This window comes from Oncorhynchus mykiss, chromosome 2 (assembly GCF_057628025.1).
Source record: "Oncorhynchus mykiss isolate SJ-2025 chromosome 2, ASM5762802v1, whole genome shotgun sequence".
NCBI classification, from domain to species: Eukaryota; Metazoa; Chordata; class Actinopteri; order Salmoniformes; family Salmonidae; genus Oncorhynchus; species Oncorhynchus mykiss.
The window spans coordinates 20,551,311-20,559,442 of NC_143023.1; the positions used below are offsets into that span (position 1 = coordinate 20,551,311).

The 8,132-nt window shown below is 40.4% G+C and overlaps 1 pseudogene; it reads left to right on the forward strand.

Annotated features, from left to right (window-relative positions):
• LOC149984897 (hemicentin-1-like) lies at positions 1–1,880 on the forward strand (annotated as a pseudogene).
• Positions 1,881–8,132: the final 6,252 nt, after the last annotated feature.

The following is an 8,132-nucleotide window of genomic DNA, read 5'->3' on the forward strand; positions in this document are numbered from 1 at the left end:
ATGTTGGCCTCCAACTGCATCCCAGGATGCACCTACACCTGGCTGCTCAAGGGGCGCACTTTCAATGGGAGTGAGTTGACCTGGACCCCAAACGGTCTGGACCGCATTGTGGAGCTGCAGTGTACTGCGGTAAACACAGAGAGTGGGAGCTCCAAGAGCATAACCACAATCTTGGAGGTGAAAAGTAAGAGATTTATTTGTTTTTAACTTACAATCATGCGTGCATGTGGTCCCAGAAATGCATTCCACTATCCTGGTGTTGCAAGAGCTCTACCAACAGATCTACAGAGGCTCACACTACTGCAGCCATCACTGCAACCTGTATTACAGATTTATAAATCTAGTGTCAACTCCTTCCATCCTATGCGACACACTGCGGTGAAAAGAAAATAAGAATACTTTATAGTCCATTGTCCTTACAGTCCGTCCACAGAAATGTGTATTTTCTCTTTCAAGCACTCTTGAGAAAGCGCAGTATGGAAAAAAACAGATATCTGCCCTGATTGAATATGCCTAAGATCCCTAACACTAAACAACTCCAATCACACCTCTGGATTTCCCATCTGTGTGTTCCAGGCTCAGTGTCCGTGAGGCCCAGCCCACAGCTCCCTCTCCCCGTCCTCAACCAATCCTTCAGCCTGGACTGTGACGGCTCCTTCCCAGGCCCGCCAGTGCTTTGGTACAAGACGGCCAGGTTGTAGCTCCAGACGCCAGGATAAACCTGTTGGAACACAACACCTCCCTCCACTTCAACTCCCTGCTGTCATCTGATGGTGGCTTCTATCAGTGCGAGGTGACTATGGCAAACATGGCTGAAAGCAAGGTATAAGATGTAACGCCTACGCTTCATTTGGCAGAATCAGTGAATATGGGTGATGCTCTCCAATTTTCCTTAAAAGAAATGTAGAGGCAAAGCTATTTTGCTGACATTTTCTTCCTTTGCTGACAGTTCATCATTGGAGTGTTAGTATCAGTGGCCCTGACACAGTGTTGCCTGGGAGGGAATACACCTTTACCTGCAAGGTGAACTGCACTGTCGACCTGGACTGCTCCATCCGCTGGCCATTGAGGGGGGGTATCCTCACTAGCACCTACCTCTCCGTGAACAGGAACATCCTGAAATGGATCCCGTCGGTACCTGGTACGATCCAGACCTTCACCTGTGTGGTGGAGAACACAGCAGCTGGACGCTCTGCAGAGGCCTCCAATACAATGAAGGTCACAGGTAGTCACTCCTGTTTTATTGTGTGATAAAAGGAAGCTTCACTGCAGAATCTAATCTTGCAATGGCAGTTTTGTGATTGTAGTTTGAGGGTTCTTTAGATTGTGAATAGATGACTCTTCAGACAAACCCAGGATGGAGGCTGATTACTCTTTGGCAGATTTAATGATGAACTGACCACATTCATTCAGCCATGCATAAAGGTAGATAATCAATTACTATCATAATTCCAAACAACTGATTCACCATATTGTAAAACTACACTACACTTCACCTTATATAATAATATCCCTCATAAAATATTCCTACACTATTATCACCAAGTTATCATGGTACAAAATCTATTAACTCATGCTTAAACCCAGTTGTAGGTACTGTTAAATCCTAATATTTAAATTGAAATGCTTTGTTTTTTATCCTAGCTAGAATACATGCGTACTACATGGTAAAATACTGTTTTAGACAGTTTCCATCATCTCCAAAATCCCAGACTGAAGTCATGTTATTTTTCCCTCATGTAGGACCCACAGTATCAGGATCTGAAACAGAGGCTGACTGGAGTTTTAGGACTGGTCCTCTGTATGGGACTGCTGTTCCTGCTGGATCCCTAGTGGGGGCGCTATAAGACTACAGACGATGGGAAGGACAGAGGAGAACATTGATTGAGACCAGGTTCACCTTCAGAATGAACAATAAAACAGGAACCAACGTTTGGAAATTCTTCATCATGTCCAATAAGAATGCTAATTTCTCAGAATAAGAATATAAGAATGTAAGAATGTTTCCTATGTTATGGCATAATGATAGTTGAGTCATTGGAAGTTTCCAGTGAATTATGTTTATAATTCACATGCAGTGGATAATGATGAGAAATTATCTATGTAATATTTCCTTATTTGCAATACGTACTGTAATATAATTATTTGTATTATTTCTGTACGTTGTTGCTGTTGAGATGACCTTGTAAAATATACTCCCAGACGAGTGTGGTAATACAGTTGAAGTCAGAAGTTTACACAGATCTTAGCCAAATACATTTAAACTCAGTTTTCACAATTCCTGACATTTCATTCTAGTAACAATTCCCTGTCTTACTTAGGTCAGTTAGGATCACCACTTTATTTTAAGAATGTGAAATGTCAGAATAATAGTAGAGAGAATGATTTATTTCAGCTTTTATTTCTTTCATCACATTTCCAGTGGGTCAGAAGTTTACATACAGTCAATTAGTATATGTAGCATTGTCTTTAAATTGTTTAACTTGGGTCAAACGTTTCGGGTAGTCTTCCACGAGCTTCCCACAATCAGTTGGGTGAATTTTGGCCCATTCCTCCTGACAGAGCTGGTGTAACCGAGTCAGGTTTTTAGGCCTCCTTGCTCGCGCACACTTTTTCAGTTCTGCCCACAAAGGTTCTAGAGGATTGAGGTCAGGGCTGTGTGATGGCCACTCCAATACCTTGACTTTGTTGTCCTTAAGCCATTTTGCCACAACTTTGGAAGGATGATTGGGGTCATTGTCCATTTGGAAGACCCATTTGCGACCAAGCTTTAACTTCCTGACTGATGTCTTGAGACGTTGCTTCAATTTATCCACATAATTTTCCTCCCTCATGAAGCCATTTATTTTGTGAAGTGCACCAGGCCCTCCTGCAGCAAAGCACCCCCACAACATGATGCTGCCACCTCCGTGCTTCATGGTTGGGATGGTGTCACCTGAATGACCCTAAAAAGTCTATGTCTGGTAACAGTAATGTTAATTTTTTTAAATTTGTATTTATTTATTTTACCTTTATTTAACTAGGCAAGTCAGTTAAGAACAAATTCTTATTTTCAATGACGGCCTAGGAACAGTGGGTTAACTGCCTGTTCAGGGGCAGAACGACAGATTTGTACCTTGTCAGTCATGTGTTTGGAAGGACTCTGTTGCTGTATATGACAACTGAAACTGAATTGTTTCAATGAGCACTTTGCATCATCTGGTAGGCTGTTTGATTCAGTGTCCTCTGTCTCTGTACAACCCTGTGTGGATGAACCAGTGAGAGCTGGTCAAACCTTTAGCTTTTTGCCATTCTCAGTGCAGGTGGTACATAAAGTCCTGAAATCCTTAGATCAGAGAAAGCCTGCAGGTCCTGATCTTTTGGATCCCTGCTTTTTAAATCTGGCAGCTGATTTCATAGCTGAACCACTTATATATCTGTTCAATCTAACCCTGGAATGTAATGAGATTCCAAAAATCTGGAAATCAGCGTTTGTCCTACCACTTTTAAAAGGGGGAGATCCAACTCTTTTAAATAATTATAGGCCAATCTTAAAACTGTCACCCCTGGTGAAAATACTTGAAACCCTTGTGAGTGAACAGCTAAAATATTTTTTATTTACTAACTCTATTTTATCAATGTACCAATCGGGCTTCGGGAAGAAGCATAGCACAATTACAGCAGCCATGAAGATTTTAAATGATATCACTGAAGCCCTTGACAAAAAATAGCACTGTCTCACTTTTTATTGATCTCTCTAAGGCTTTTGATACAGTTGATGATGCTATACTAAGGCAGAGATTGTCGAGTGTAGGTCTTTCAGAGCATGCAGTTGCATGGTTTGCTAACTATCTGTCTGATAGAACTCAGTGCACTCAATTTGATGGGCTTATGTCTGTTAAATTGTCTGTCTTTAATGGTGTGCCCAAGGCTCTGTACTTGGTCCTCTCTCTTCACTATTTATATAAATGATTTAGACAAAAATGTCCAAAATGCGCAACTTCATTTTTATGCTGATGATACTGTTATTTACTGTTGTGCCTCGTCTCTTATAAAAACTTTCCAGAACTTGCAAACTGCTTTTTATACTGTTCATGTCACACCCTGACCATAGGGTGTGATCTGAGTGGGCATTCTATGTTGGATGTCTAGTTTGTCTGTTTCTGTGTTTGGCCTGATATGGTTCTCAATCAGAGGCAGGTGTCATTAGTTGTCTCTGATTGAGAATCATACTTAGGTAGCCTGGGTTTCACTGTTTGTTGGTGGGTGATTGTCTATGTTAGTTGCTTGTGTCAGCACAGTTCTTATTATAGCGTCACGGTCATTATTCATTTGTTGTTTTTTATTCAGTGTTCAGTGCTTTCTTTAATTAAAGTATCATCATGAACACATACCACGCTGCATTTTGGTCCACTTCTTACGACGATCGTGACACTTCAACATACCGTGTCAATTGAAGCTTATCCTCAATAATGACAAAACTAAACGAATGGTGTTTTCTAAAGGAAGAAATAGACCTCTGAACCTTTCACCTATTACTACCTGTCAGGGCAAGGAGATTGAGGTTGTAACCTCATATAAACATCTTGGAATTTTAATTGATGACGGCCTCTCTTTTAAATTGCATATTCAGCAACTTACAAAAAAATTACGCTGAAATTGGGATTTTATTTTAGGAATAAGGCCTGTTTTTCTTTAGAAGCCAGAAGGAGGCTAGGATCAGCTACATTTATGCTTTTACTAGACTATGGGGATATTTTATATATGAATGCTTCAGCTCAGTGAGATCCATTGAGATCAATTGACACCCTTTACCAAGGCACTTTGAGATTTATTTTAAACTGCCAAACCCTTATGCACCACTGCACTTTGTATACCAGGGTTGGCTGGCCTTCTCTAGTCACTCGTAGGCTCAGTCACTGGTATACTTTTATTTACAAAGCCATTTTGGGTTTACTACCTTTTTTATTTGTGCATTTTTATTGTTCAGAAATGTGGTGGGTACTCTCTTCTTTCGCTGGACTTTATCCTGCTAACTGTTCCAAATGTCCGAACTGAATTTGGTAAAAGGGCTTTTATGTTCTCTGCGCCATCGTCTTAGAACGCCTTACAGAATACTTTTAAACTGGAAGAACTTGTCCCGATTGGTATTTTTAAATCACTGATGAATGATCTTGAGACTGATTCCCTGACCTGTCAATGTTTTTAATTTGCTGTTTTTGATTTTGTTATACTTATCTAGATTACTTGTAGTTTTTCATGTTTGTCTGTAATTTTCGTAATGTCTTGGTGCTGCCTATCTTGGCCAGGACGCTCTTGAAAAAGAGATTTTAAATCTCAATGAGCCCTTCCTGGTTAAATAAAGGTAAAATAAAATTAAAAATATTCACAATTTTCCTCCTCATGATGCCATCTATTTTGTGAAGTGCACCAGTCCCTCCTGCAGCAAAGCGACCCCACAACATGATGCTGCCACCCCCATGCTTCACGGTTGGGATGGTATTCTTTGGCTTGCAAGCCTCCCCCTTTTTCCTCCAAACATAACAATGGTCAATATCGCCAAACAGTTCTATTTTTGCTTCATCAGACCAGAGGACATTTCTCCAAAAAGTACAATCTTTGTCCCCGTGTGCAGTTGCAAACCGTAGTCTGTCTTTTTTATGGCGGTTTTGGAGCGGTGGCTTCTTCCTTGCTGAACGGCCTTTCAGGTTGTGTCGATATAGGACTTGTTTTTCTGTGGATATAGATACTTTTGAACCTGTTTCCTCCAGCATCTTCACAAGGTCCTTTGCTGTTGTTCTGGGATTTATTTGCACTTTTTGCACCAAAGTACGTTCATCTCTAGAAGGCAGAACGCATATCCTTCCTGAGCGGTATGACAGCTTCGTGTTCCAATGGTGTTTATACTTGCGTACTTATTGTTCACACAGATAAACGTGGTACCGTCAGGCATTTGGAAATTGCTCCCAAGGATGAACCAGACTTGTGGAGGCCTACAATTTTATTTCTGAGGTCTTGGCTGATTTCTTTGGATTTTCCCATGATGTCAAGCAAATTTTGAAGGTAGGCCTTGAAATACATCCACAGGTACACCTCCAATTGACTCAAATGATCAGAAGCTTCTAAAGCCATGACATAATTTTCTGGAATTTTCCAAGCTGTTTAAAGGTCTTAGTGTATGTAAATGTCTGACCCGCTGGAATTGTGATACAGTGAATTAAGTTAAATAATCTGCCTGTAAACAATTGTTGGAAAAATTGCTTGTGTCATGCACAAAGTAGATGTCCTAACCGACTTGCCAAAGCTATAGCTTGTTAACAAGAAATGTGTGGAGTGGTTGAAAAATGAGTTTTAATGACTCCAACCTAAGTGTATGTAAACTTCTGACTTCAACTGTTGGTACCTGTCTCTGTATAGAGTTGTCACTTTTGGTCTTTTATTGACATGGGTAAGTTGCCAACTACTGTACAGTGACACATTATATTAAAAGAAGGACCCACCATACCTCCAGATCCACTCCTAGACATACCAGTAGAGTACACTGTACTGTCCCTCCCCTCATTAGGGAGAAGAGACAAACCTGCTGTCTCCTCAGGGTGTTGAGTTTCAAGGAAATAGTCCTATGAAAAGCTGCTGTTATAATCACACCATCTAAACACCATAACATCACTTGTTTATGTGGGAGTGGTATTATGAGACTAGCCTGACCTACATACACAGAAGTTGTTTTATAACATGATAGTATACTATAGGCTGTCAGTGTGTAGGCTCATATAGCTACAGTACCCTACTTATTGCAAAGGCTAACCTGATGTACAAGTTGAACAAGTCTTTACCTCAGTCCTAGCCCCATGTCCAACACAAACACACACATTCAAATGTCTTTGTTGGCAAATCACTTTCTGTGTGATAAGGTAATGTCAACCTCAGGCCATGTTTGCCTACCCTGTTTGGTCAGGGCATGACATGGTGAAATTGAACAATGGAGACCATTTGTCATTGACCCAGAATACCACAAACTAGATATTGAAGCTGAACTCAAACCTGGAAATGGCACATGGAGTGAGGAGGCGTTCATTTATCAATACAACTCGCACAAAGCCATTGGTTATTTATAATTTACAGGGTATACTGGATGCATCATACTCCAGCATCTGTTTTGATATACTCCTTTATCTATGACCACATCATTTGCCTTCTATTGGAAGCCAAAACATTATTCAAACAGTATCTGGTAGTTAGTGCACCTAACCCTGACCCTAACCCTAACCCTAGCTTCATGTTCACAACCCAGCTCAAACCTAATCCTAAGCACCTGACTGCCACCATATTCACCCATTAGGGACTTCTATCAGGGAATGGCGTTGAGCAGGGCTGTGGACATGTAATTAGGGTTAGGTTTATTATTACATTATATTAGGGGAATTTATGATCACCCCTTTATTTACATTGAGTAATAGTGATATTAATTATACAGACATACTTTAAATCAGGCCAAATTGTGGGTGTGACCGGTGTAGATTGCCTCTGCATTGTGTTTTTATTGGCTTACATCTGACCATAGGATCACGGTTGGTGTTGATCTTCAATTCTCTGAAAAGGAAAGAAAAAACGCCCATAAACAAATGCTGTGCTTCCCTTCTACACCAACTCCTCTCATCCACATGAGTACAGTAGACAGGGCAGGGCAATATAACAATAACCTTCTTTCACATAACAGTAAAATACAGTATAATGAAACACAATGTACAGTATGAAATGTAAATGTACAGTAGCATATAGACCTAGGCTAGCCAACTTTCCCAATGACAGCCAGGCGTTACGTACAGTACAGTAGTGACGTGAACTTGTGAATATAGCTAGCCTTGGACAGTAAATATATGTTCCAAATAGGCCCAGTGCAGTCAAAAACTAGATTCTACTGTGTTTTATATATATTTCCACACTACCACTCCCAAACAGTTCTAGCAAAATTCTTGCTTGAGAAATTGCCTTTTGCTAAGAAGCTATCGCTGTTTCTTTTTGACCATTTTACTTGAAAACAATCACAATAAAGTAAAGAATTGTTACCCAGAATTGTTTTGATATGGAGATAAAACGTCTGCTTCGGACCTTTAACAGGCATAGGACATGACATACCTGATAAGGAAAGG